Here is a 13,571-nt window from a genome sequence, read left to right as displayed (position 1 = left end):
GTTTGTACCAATTTTTTTAAATTGGTCAAAAGATGTTTCCAACTGACAATATTTAGGCAGCTCATTCCAGATTTGTACAGCTTTATAGCGAAAAGATCTCAAACCAAACCTAGAAGTTCTGACTCTCGGTAGTACTGCTGTTTCCTGTGATCTGAAATCATACTTCTGACTTTGATATCAATGAAATCATGAAGATAACTTGGACTTAATTATTTTAAAAGTTTCTGTTGCAATAGTTTTTCTTCTTCATTTTTTTTAAAAAGGTAGTTTTGACTTTTCTAGCAGTTTTTTCGTATGTACTATCATAATCTTCATATATGAATCTAAAAGCTCTTTCTTAAATTTTTCACATTTTAAAAGAATTTATTACGCTTCGGTAGTGCCAAATTAATGAACACTAGTTAAAATCCGAAAGAATAAATGAATAGCATATAGTCAACCTACCCAGCATGTTTAAATATTTACTCATTTGTTTTAGAATATTTAATTATCGTGATTCCTTTTTACATATTTCAGGTATATGATTGTTAAAGTTTTGGTCCGAATTTAAAGTTATTCCAAGAAATTTAACATTTTCTTCTCAAAAATTTTGTTTTCATTTAAATTAAATGTCAAATTATGTTTATTTGGTTTTTTTTTACAATGGCTATAGCCTGGAATTTGTCGCGATAAGCCTTCATTAAATTTATCGAATAACGGTTTATTAGATTTAACCTAAGTTGTTAAAAGTTTAGCAACTGATCTAGTACAATGTATATCATAATCACTATTTGATTGTGTAGTATCATCAGCATAATTATAAATGGTGCTATTTTGTACAAAAATGAAATATGTCATTTATGAGGACATTGAAAAGAACTTGTCAAGCATTTACCCTTGTTGTACACCCTTATACATCCGATCCCATTCACTGTAAGAACTTCCAATTGTAATACGTTGTTTTCTGTTTTCTAAATAACTTTGTAAAGATTAAAGAGAACTTACTGACAGCCCATATGCTTCCAGTTTTAGTAAAAATAAATCGTGCGGAATCAATCAAATGCTTTAGATAGATCCATCAAAATTGCAGCTATAAAGGACAAGGTACATTAGGGCCGTATTTGGCCCAGTATTTTGTCACAAAATCATTTACATGAAATAAATGTACTTAACATAGGAACATATTTGCATATATCTATTGTTCAGTAGTACATGCGTATTCTATCTCTTAGTAAAGCAGAAACCCAATTGTGTGCTGCTTAAAGTGATTTGGTGTTGATTTTTTGACTGAAATCTTCTTTTTAAAAGGTCTCCGCTAACGTGAGCCCAGTGAAATTAGTGATAAAGATGCCGACTAAGAAAACAAACTTTTGGCTCATTATTTCTTCTGGATTTTCAGTTTATATATGTATTTAAATTCTTGGCTCATTATTTCTTCTGGATTTTTAGTTTATATTTGTATCTGGTTTTTTATTGACTTATTGTTTTGGTTTTGTTTCTGTCTGTGAATATCTTCACTATAATCATTTCTCAAGAAGGGGAATTCAGGAACCGAATTATGAATAGTTTAATATAACAAATTTTGATTATGTACGTCTTTGCTCTTCAAATTATTGCTTGGCTTAGTGTTAACAAATCAAATGTTTTAAGGAAATGTCATTTTGACGACATTTTGCTGGAACAGTACAAAAATAGTTGCAATTATGAAAAAAAAACATATTGTCAAATTACAAATAAACTTGCAGAAGCGGGGCCATAAACTTATTATCTGTCTAGATGATTATGTGAAAATTTGTCAATGCTGTTTAATATTTTACAATGTTGGCCGATATTAATGCTTAATGTTGAATAGGTTAAGAACTTGTTTATCCATTTGTACATAACTACATGTAATTATGGCATCTAACAATATTTGCAGGGAACAAATATTTTAAAATACCAATAAATAGAAAATCATTAAATATGTCCACATACATGTAAATCTCCGTATTGTAGTATAGAAGGAAAAGTTCGATTTCTTACATGTATGATAGAAATGTGATAAATCAGACTATTTATAAATCAATTTGTGTAAATGAGGAAGTTATTATAAACACTATTGTCATACACTAGTGACGGGAAATAAAATCATTTGTCGACTTCAGTGTTTTATTAACAGTGAGTACTAAATTTTTTTTTTTAATTATAGAAATCTAAAACATGTATAATCATCAAACCAGTTACTAGTTGAAACTGTTTTTCATAGAAATATATCTAGCAGTCAGTAATGTTTTAAGGAAATGTTTACTTCTTAAATAGAAGAGCTACCGTGTACACAATACACCTGGATGTATTTTGATGATTGGCATTTAAGGGACATGTATTTATTTTTGTGAGCTTCCTCCAGTTCGGTGATGCTTGAAACATTTGAGAAGCTTGTTTCGTCAATTTCAATTGATGTAAATGAAACAGGGAGTTAATTTTTTTATCATTCTTAAAACAATCTGCATATCGATATTTCTGAAATTCCAAATGTTCATATTATAAAGCATGATGTATTTTTGTACAAGATATGGTATATTTTCAAAGTTTCCTTTAGCAAATAATAGATTCTGCAATTGAAATTGGTATCATATTGTAAGCCTTGTCTTCGCTAGCATGAATTAAGTTTATTGTTTTCTAACATCAAATATATAAATTTATTTTCGTGTCGTTTAGATACAGATTAACCGATTTGAACATTATCAATGTTCTCACATTACGTCCATTTATTACATTCAAACTTACCAAAATTAATTCAAACTGCTACTTATTCTGAAAAAGGTGTGATTTACAAATGTATATAAAAGCTAAAGATACATGTCAATAGGGGTCAGTTTGTTTTTACAAACCAAGCAAAAAATGCGCTGCTTCAAACAGCGACAAATAAATACTTTTATCTTCACATAAAAACTGACAAAAATTATTTAAATGAACGATGATTTTCTCAATAGATTCAAATACTTCCCTATTAATAAAAAAAAATTTAAAACAACTTCATGAAATATTTACAGAAAATAAAATATTTTGCTTATCAATAAACAATTTAATAAGTTAATAGCATCTGTGATAAGTTTTGTCTACTGTCTTTGGTTAATAAATAATCACATATCCTACACTTTGATTATAGAGAACATGCTTTATAAAATGAACATTTGGAGAACCAGAAATATTGATATGCCGATTGTTTTTGATACGATAAAAAAAATCGTCCTCTTTCAGGTTCCTACTACCTGTTGGATTTTAACTCAATGTTGAAACTCTATTTGATTAACATTAATCGGATTTTGATCGATAAAGGTCAAATGATGAGAAAGGACAAATGAGAATATCCACAAAAAAAAATTATTTCAATCAACATATTCAAGATGATTAAATTCAGAGCTTTAAATTGCAACAACATAAAAATATTTTATCCTACTTCATACTTTTTAACAAATCCCCAAAAGTGATGCAACTTCTACTAAATAGAAAATTGTAAATGCAAGGTATAAGAATCATATTGTTTAATTAGGAAAATTTTTCTAGCTCCTGGAATTAAAATAAATAGTGAAATTTTAAATTCCTTGAAAACTGTGCTGTTGATATGACTAAGTATAAATAAATATTTTTGATTTTGGAAAATTAAGTTTATATATCCATGGCTATTAAAAATGTTTGGCTTTTAGCATTCCTGATGGATGATGAATCCAAATAAAAAATAAAGCGCAGCTAATGATTCACATTAAGAGCAATTCCCTGTAATACCAACCATTTTATATAGGGGGTCGGCACGCATAGTCAACGATTTTCCTGAAACTTAGCCTTAACATGTAATCAGGTAAAAAAGTGAGAAAAATGCCAACCAAAATGTTATTAGGCCACGGTTGCCATGCCAACCAAGTCAATGAGTTTTCCGTACATTTTTGGGTATTTAGCATTGAAAAAAACAACTACTTTGCAGTCATTCGGAATCAAAATCAGAGTTTAGTTTAATGATATTTGTTAATAATTTACAGAAACATTATACTGAACACACAAAACAGCTATGCCATATATAAAAAAAATATGTTTGCTGAATATTGTCACAACTGCAGGAGCAGAGGTCATTTTTCAATGTATTTGTGGAGGCAAATTATACACATTTTGCATGAACAAAATATACATGCTTGCATCAGCCTCTATTTAAGCTGTGGTTATTATAAATAAAATATCAATGTTTCTAGTCAATAAATTATATTAAAATATTTGGGGTTTATGGTGCTAGGGTGGTTGCTATGGAACCAAAATGTGTCATTTTTGTCTTTTTACCTCCGAAATTTGACCATGTTATAACGATAATCCCCAAAAAGTAATAACTATTGAATGACTATGATGTGCAATTAATTGGCAATTCAAAAAATATCAATTTGATCCAAGGTCAAAGGTCATTGATGACCTTGACCTTTGACCTTGTGGATATTTATTGAACTTTGAAAGAAAAGATAATAAGAAGCATACAATATATGGGGAAAATGTTCAGGACGTATACAACCACTGTTTGATAACAGATTAATGGTAAGATGTCAAGGTCATGTCAAAATTACTTAGAAACCACCCTTATTTAATAATAAAAAAAGTACCTAGTAACAATACAATTTAGTTAGTTTTCTCGTTTAATTGTTTTACATTTGTCATTTCGGGGCCTTTTATAAATGACTGTGCGGTGTGGGCTTTGCTCATTGTTGAAGGCCGACAGTGACCTATATTTGTTAATTTCTGTGTCATTTGGTCTCTTGTGGAGAGTTGTCTCATTGGCAATCATACCACATCTTCTTTTTATGTATGGTTTGATTCAGGACTATATAAACTATTACATAGACCTTACCTAAAAGGTCAAAGGGAATGTCATCACATGAATTTTAAGCAATCATTCATTTATAGTGGAAAAGTGCATAACAACTATTTATTTATTTTTAAAAAGTGCCTAGCAACCATATATTAATGTTGGAAAACTCCCTAGCAACGATACATTTTCGGTTTAATTGGGACAAAAATCAGATAAATGATAATATTAAATATGAAGCTTTTCTTTAAGAACACATGTATAATCCAGAATAGTAAATCATATGGTAAATTCAATTGTAAGGGATTGATTTCAAATTCAAATACAAAAAATTACAAGTTGTGGTATGATTGCCAATGAGACAACTCTCCACCAGACACCAAAGATTATTGTTTATGACAGGTCGTTTTAATCTACAAGAACAAGACAACCAATAGGACGAAGAGGGCGACCAATTTAATTCTTTGGTTGGGGTTGGGCTTTCTGGCAAGCAGTTTTGCATAGACGGAATAATCATTTACTCGTTAAAAGGCTGGATTACTTATTTTTTATTCTTTTTTTTTTGTCGAAAAACATATTTTTCATTGTGTACACACCTAATTGCTATTTCAAACCGTATGTGGCTGATGTGCATCTGAATGTACAGTAAATTCCCTTTCAGCATGCCTTTGGCAATATTATTGGTCTTCAGTTCTAGACACCATCACATTCATTTCTTTAAGCATCCCTTATCTCCATCACAATAAAAAATGGTCTTCCTTAACTAATATAACTACCCTGAATCCGCTCATTTGCTATGTTTGTATTTTAATAGTGGATAATTATTTCAAAATATCTTTCTTAAAAAAAATACATTGTGTGTTTTGAAAAATTAACTTTTTTTAGCTCGCCTGGCCCAGAGGGCCAAGTTAGATTTTCTCATCACAGTGGGGCTGTCGTCGTTTATTTCACTAATACGCAAAATTTACCAAACTTGGCAACAATGGTCTTTAGGATATGTACTTTAACAAATTTGTCCCATGATAGCTTACACGGATAAAGATAGAACATAGGGGTAAAATGAAAACTGTTAAAAATAGAGAAAATATGACGGGGCTTGAATATTCCGATTAATGATATTTCACCATTGTTTATTAACAACAAAACTGTTCCACAACTTCTTATAGGAGTTTCTACCATTAAATGACGAATTTTAACATTTTTTTCATGCTTGCATATTATTTTGAAAACTATAATAGGTAGAGAGAAACATTAAATATAAAAAAATATGATTAGCAACACAAGATTTACAAAAAGATGAACTTGGTTGAAATTTTCAGCTGATTCTTTATTGGAGTTATTACCCCATGTACCCTTTAATGATGGATTTTTATCTTTTTTTGCGTTTTTGCTTGATATCAATAATATCATAAAAGATTAAAAAAACAAACTTTAAGTTACAAACACTATCAGCAAGACATGATAACAAATAATTCAATACGGTTGAATATGTCTGACGACCCCTTATTAGAGTTATAACCCTATAATGACGATTTTGGGTAAGAATCGGCATTGAGAGTAAACATATATTTTAAAATACAGAATTTGCTATGTATATCTACAAGAGTAAATAAATAAGAAATTTAGACGTAATTCAATAATTGGAATAAGGAAATAAGAGCAGTGCTGTTATGTAAATCCGTCTCCCTTAGTAGTTATTCATTTCAGGGCAAAACGGCTATATGGAGTCAAAGACAATTTTTGACATGCTTATTAATAAGTCTTGTTGGTAATTTTTGCTATTAAATTGTCCATCTATCCATAATAGTTTCCAAAACAAATAACTTTCAAATATTATAATACTTTCTATCCACTTATTGCAGTTTTAAAATAAAGATAAAAAAAGTGAAACAAGAGACCCCAAGTAAGCTGTATTATGATTCTACTAGTATTCATTCGTAAAATTGATACAATAAATTAAGAATATGATTTCAAGCAAAAACGCAAAATTAAATTATTATTCTAACGTGTTCCTTATTTTATATTATAGTGTATTTATGTCCTTCAAATGTTCTTTCTCTATATATCATAAAAATAATATGTTTGGTTGCAATTTGCCCACTTATTTCAAAGGACAAAACTTTTGCATTAGTTTACAGACGACGACGACGGACAATAAGAGATGAGAAAAGCTCAATTTGCCATGTTGGCTAGGCTCGCAAAATAAAAAAGGTAAAAATTGTCTTTTTAAGTCATTTTAACTTTTTATGTAACTTTTTGAAGTATACTTTGCAGAACACACAATGTATTTTTTTCAAGAAAGATTTTTTTTTTTTAAATCCACTGTTAAAATACAATCATAGCAATCAGGCGGATTCAGAGTAGTTCTATTAGCTAGAGAGGACCATTTTAGATTTTATGATGGAGATAGTAACATAAAAAACGATACTAATTTTTCTGCACCAGATGCGCATTTCGACAATCTATGTCTCTTCAGTGATGCTCGAGGCCAAAATATTTGAATATCCAAAGCTTATTAAAACTATGAAGAGCTATAAACAAAAAAAGACTAAAAAGTATAGCCAAAGCTGGGCAAGGAATTAGAGCTTTGCACGAGGGAGATACATTCCTTAATTTTAAATAATTTCCAAAATTTTGCAACAGCAAATTTTATTAACATAAAATCCGTATTTTCATGTACTGGCTACTGGGTGGATGATACCCTCGGGGACTATCAGTCCACCAGCAGAGGCATCGACCCAGTAGTAGTAATAACATAAACGGTACAAATTTTTCTGCACCAGATGCGCATTTTGACAATCAATGTCTCTTCAGTGATGCTCGAGGCCAAAATATTTGCAAATTCAAAAGTTATTACAAATATGATAAGGGATGCTTAATGAAATGAATGTGATGGTGTCTAGAACTGAAGATCAATATTATTGACTGCAAAATTTGCTCAAAGATGACATTGTTATTTAAATCCGTCTCCCTTAGTAGTCATTTAAGGGCAAAACGGCTATATGGAGTCAAAGACCATTTTGACCATGCTTATTAATAAGTCTTGTTGGTAATTTTTGCTATTAAAATGTCCATCTATCCATAATAGTTTCCAATACAAATAACTTAAAAATGTTATAATACTTTCTATCCATTTATTGAATTGTAAAATAAAGATAAAAAAAGTAAAACATGAGACCCCAAGTAAGCTGTATTATGATTCTACTAGTATTCATTGCGTAAAATTGATACAATAAATTAAGAATAAGATTTCAAGCAAAAACGCAAAATCAAATAATTATTCTAACGTGTTCCTTATTTTATATTATAGTGTATTTATGTCCTTCAAATGTTCTTTCTCTATATATCATAAAAATAATATGTTTGGTTGCAATTTGCCCACTAATTTCAAAGGACAAGACTTTTGCATTAGTTTACAGACGACGACGACGACGGACGATAAGAGATGAGAAAAGCTCAATTTGCCATGTTGGCTAGGCTCGCAAAATAAAAAAGGTAAAAATTGTCATTTAAGTCATTTTAACTTTTTATGTAACTTTTTGAAGTATATTTTGCAGAACACACAATGTATTTTTTTCAAGAAAGATTTTTTTTTTTTAAATAATCCACTGATAAAATATAATCATAGCAATTAGGCGGATTCAGAGTAGTTCTATTAGCTAGAGAGGACCATTTTAGATTTTATGATGGAGATATTAACATAAAAAACGGTACCAATTTTTCTGCACCAGATGCGCATTTCGACAATCAATGTCTCTTCAGTGATGCTCGAGGCCAAAATATTTAAAAATCCAAAGCTTATTAAAAATATGAAGAGCTATAAACAAAAAAGGACCAAAAAGTATAGCCAAAGCTGGGCAAGGAATCAGAGCTTAGCAGGAGGGAGATACATTCCTTAATTTGAGATAATTTCCACAATTTTGTAAAAATCCGTATTTTCATGCCAGTACCAAAGTACTGGCTACTGGGCTGGTGATACCCACGGGGATTATCAGCCCCTAGGAGAGGCATCGACCCAGTGGTAGTAATAACAAAAAAAAGGTACCAATTTTTCTGCACCAGATGCGCATTTTGACAATCAATGTCTCTTCAGTGATGCTCGATGCCAAAATATTTGAAAATCCAAAGCTTATTAAAAATATGAAGAGCTATAAACAAAAAAGGACCAAAAAATATAGCCAAAGCTGGGCAAGGAATTAGAGCTTTGCATGAGGGAGATACATTCCTTAATTTTAAATAATTTCCAAAATTTTGTAACAGCATATTTTTATAACATAAAATCCGTATTTTCATGCCAGTACCAAAGTACTGGCTACTGGGCGGATGATACCCTCGGAGACTATCAGTCCACCAGCAGAGGCATCGACCCAGTGGTAGTAATAACATAACCGGTACCAATTTTTCTGCACCAGATACGCATTTCGACAATCAATGTCTCTTCAGTGATGTTCGAGGCCAAAATATTTGAAAATCCGAAGGTTATTAAAAATATGATAAGGGATGCTTAATGAAATGAATGTGATGGTGTATAGAACTGAAGATCAACAATATTGACTGCAAAATTTGCTCAAAGCTGACATTTAATGTTGTCCAGTTGTTCTGAAAAGTTTACGATAGATGAATACCTACTGACTATAACATCCTGTCTTGCTCCAACTGATTTAGTTTTTGTGAATTAAGTCAAAAACTATCGTTTGAATTTCAGTGCTTTATTTTATTTGTATCAGCAATAATTGTTATCAGGTAGTAACATAATAAGGGGCGTTTTACAGAATATATGCTATGCATTATCACTTACATTTGATTACCAGTATGCAATTTCAAAGGGAAATATTTTAGACGGACAATGTACAAAATGATGACAATGAAGAACGGCCAGTGTTTGTATATTACATTAAAAGTCTCTTAAGCGCCACACCAGGAAAGATATTTGAATCACGATCAGAAAGATTTGTTTTTTGGTACCTTCTGTATTGAATGACACAAAAATTGATGGTTGCTAGTCATCTTCCACAATATAAGAATGGCTACGAAAGAATTCTGTAACGATATTGACCTATATATATGCCTGGAAAAACAGCATTTGTATGACTAGTCAGAACAGGAGACAAGTGCTTGGTAATTAACTGAAATTCATATGACTAAAATCATGTCAGTGAATAATTTACGTCAAGAAACACAATTTCTGTTCTTTAAAGGAATTTGAAATTCTAATTGGAAGAAGAATTATGTGTTTAGTTTCAAAGTTTCGGAATTTTGACCCAAGGGACCAAACCATTGATGGTTGCTAGGCATTTTCTAACTATATGAAAATGGCTGCTTAAGTCAATGGTGACACTATTGACCCCTTCTCTTTAAATTAGAATCTATATCATAATTCATATTAATCTGAACCCAAATATGTATGGTTGCTAGGTACTTTTATATCAAGTAAGGGTCGTTGCTAAGAACTTTTGACATGACCTGACCTCTGGTATTTTGCTTAATCACCAAATACAAGCAATAATCATTCTGAACACTTTTTTTATTTAATGTTTGGGTCTATTTGTAATAATTTTTGCCAAAAATTAAAAAAAAAAACTCAAGGTCAAAGGTCAAGGTCATCAATTACGTTTTGCCTTTAGATCATTGAATGCGCAACATTTTTAAAGTGATTTTCATCCTTTTTCTGGCACTGTTAATGGGCTATTTCAATAACAAGGTCAAAATTCTTTTACAAAATAACAAAAAATGACACTTTTAGGTTCCCATAGCAACCACCGTAGAAACCTAAATCCCAAACATTTAGTTATAAATTATTCTTGGGCAACAATGGTATTTTACACTATTAACCTCTATATAAATAGGTGTGGATGCAAAAGTGTGTAATTATGTCATGCAAGTGCCTATAATTTGCCTCTTTTGAATACAATGAAAACTCCCTTATTTCATTTAGTGCTGCCCCCTTCTCTCCCTTTTATTAGAATTAATTTTCATCTTTCATCTTACTCATAAAATTTTATTTTTTTAATGAACAAATGTCAAATATTCATCAAAATTGAAATGTGTGCATGATAACTGCTTAAAAGTGGTAATTTTTCTACGTCAAAATGTGCATTTTTGAAGCAAAAATCCAAGGGGACCCTATGCCTTGGCAAGGGGGACATAAACATTTTTTTTGCTAACATATTTTTTTATATGTTTATCGAAAGCTTCCAACAAACAAAATTTTAGGTAAATCTGAGACTAAGCGTGCCGCAACTTGGTTGGTGGTTAAAAGAAAAAGTTATTTTCATATCTTATTACTGAAATGTCATTTGTAATGTCACTATGACTTGATAAACATACTGAAATTAACGCATTGATTTTAAAAGGTCAGTTTACACAAAATGTGTTATGCAAAATTGTATATGAACCAAGGCTTAACCGAAAAATGAATTTTACCAACATTACCGTCTTGATATCATGTAGATTTGGACAAAATATCTTTAGCTTGAACTTGATTCATATCTTTAAAAAATAAAATCACAAAAATACTGAACTCCGAGGAAAATTCAAAAAGGAAAGTCCCTAATCAAATGGCAAAATCAAAAGCTCAAACACATCAAACGAATTGATAACAACTGTCATATTCCTGACTTGGTACAGGCATTTTCTTATGTAGAAAATGGTGGATTGAACCTGGTTTTATAGCTAGCTAAACCTCTCACTTGTATGACAGTCGCATCAAATTCCATATTATAATAAAAATAATTATAAAATCATTTTTAATTGACAGTTTTAGAAGTTATGCACTTAAGGCAAGAATTAACATATATCGTAATGCTAAACCAACGATGAGTACACAATTTAACTTAAAGTAGGTTTATTAAATCATAATTTTGTTTATACAAACCTGACTTTTCATAGAACCTATAAGAAAGAAAGTTAGTAGAACCAGAAATTCAAAATGTTGGCCTTAATATATAAACCATGCCATACGTTATATATGAACTATGCCATAAGTAAACTAAAAAAAACTACACAGTAATATTTTACTTTCTACAAAAAATAAATTTTGTGCAACGACCATTTTTGTTATTGACTCTTTGCTTCAGTCAAATAAGAAGCTTAAATTGAAGGACGTTTCCAATTCTTGATTATTTTTTGTGTTACCTGTGCCGACATACATGTCGTATATAAAGATGCGCATAGGTAAATAGTCACCATAATATAATTATGTTGCTCTGTGATATTTTAGAAAAGCAAACAATGTTAACAAAATCAATCCAATAATCGATGAGAACAATTATAGCCTCATAGCGACATTAAAACGACGAAACATGGCATATCCAATGATTTTCCATTTGTTGGATTTTTTTTTAATTTTTCCTTACAAATATTGTTGTATGTCGTAATTACAAGTACCAAAAGATTTGCACACATAATTATTAAAAATTTCGATTTAAAGATGTTGGTATGATAAATTGGCTACAGAAAATCTTTATCTGAAATGTTCAAGAAAGGATTTTCAGTGAAATATTTTGAGGCATAAGGTTTTCCGTTTTTTAAGAGTAATTGAAGGCAGTTTATTCTAGACCGGCGAATTATGCGCGCTGATATTGATCCCGCAAGTTTATATTGTTACATTTGTATATGCAAATTGACAAATTAGAAAACGATAGCCAATGCATTCTTCTTTTCATTGACTTTGAAAAAGCATTTAATCCATCTCCTGGATTTTAATAATTCAAGTTATTGATTATGTCAACTTTGAAAATTCAATATAACACTAGAGCAAGACCTTCTACACAAATACCAAATCGGTGGTAAAACAGTATAACAATCTTTTAGATCCTTCTATAATTCAGAGAGGTTGCATGCAAGGATATCCCTTATATCCATGTTTTTGTTATGTGATGAAATTTTTGGGATATTACTACGATAAAAAGAAAATATGGGAGGTATTACCATTGAACAATTTCTTATATTACAATATGTTGATGACACCACACTTATTAAAGATTGTTCACCAGAATCTTAAAATTCATTTCTTGGAATTTTACAATTATTATCAGATAGTCGTCTTAGAATGAATATAAGAAAGGTAGTTTGGAACATGGTCAAGATATAAAATGTGGCAAGTATAGTTTGCAATCGGGTTCAAGCAGGTTTACGTTCATTGGCTTCAAATATTGTGTTGATTTACAAAAAAAATCGAAATTATGGAGCTAAACTTAAATGAATGAGAGAATAATAAGGAGTTGGTCAAACAAATACTTCAATCCAAAAAAGGACTGTAAAAAGTGTCTGGTTGATAAATGAATTATTACAAATTTTGGAAAATAATTTTAAATTAAGGAATATATCCCCGTCAGGCAAAGATCTGGTTCCTTGTCCTCGAGTTCTCGAAATCGTTTTCCCCTGGTTGTGTATGAAGAAAATCTGCTGTTCCTCACTATCATTGCTAGTGCAAAATACAAAAATTGTGTAAGTCCTTTGCAAAAATCTCCTGTCCCATCACTTTGTCAGAACTCTTTTGTCTGGCTTTTGATTTACTCTTTTGTCTTTTTTGGTTTTATCCGCACTTCATTTTGTTACTAAGTTTTTGATTTTCCAATATGTTGGCTTCGAGCATCCCTGCAGAATGCGCATCTGGTACCGTTGGTACCGTTGATGTTTTTAATTAATAATGATGGACATTTAATGGACTAGCCAGAATATCAAAATTCAGATATTATAGATATTGATACAAACTTTTATATATCTGAATGTGTTTTAACAGTTAAATCTTATTTAAAAGTTTCAATAA

The 13,571-nt window shown here is 30.5% G+C and overlaps 1 protein-coding gene across 3 annotated transcripts in view; it reads left to right on the top strand.

The window, feature by feature from the left end:
• The window catches only part of LOC127710164 (uncharacterized), a 182,521-nt gene that overhangs the window by 132,261 nt on the left and 36,689 nt on the right, over positions 1 to 13,571 (top strand). The window lies entirely within an intron of this gene.

This window comes from Mytilus californianus, unplaced genomic scaffold (genome assembly GCF_021869535.1).
Source record: "Mytilus californianus isolate M0D057914Y unplaced genomic scaffold, xbMytCali1.0.p SCAF_7, whole genome shotgun sequence".
In the NCBI taxonomy this organism is placed as follows: domain Eukaryota; kingdom Metazoa; phylum Mollusca; class Bivalvia; order Mytilida; family Mytilidae; genus Mytilus; species Mytilus californianus.
The sequence above is the reverse complement of the archived record's forward strand: the minus strand, read 5'-3'. Positions and strand labels throughout refer to the sequence as shown.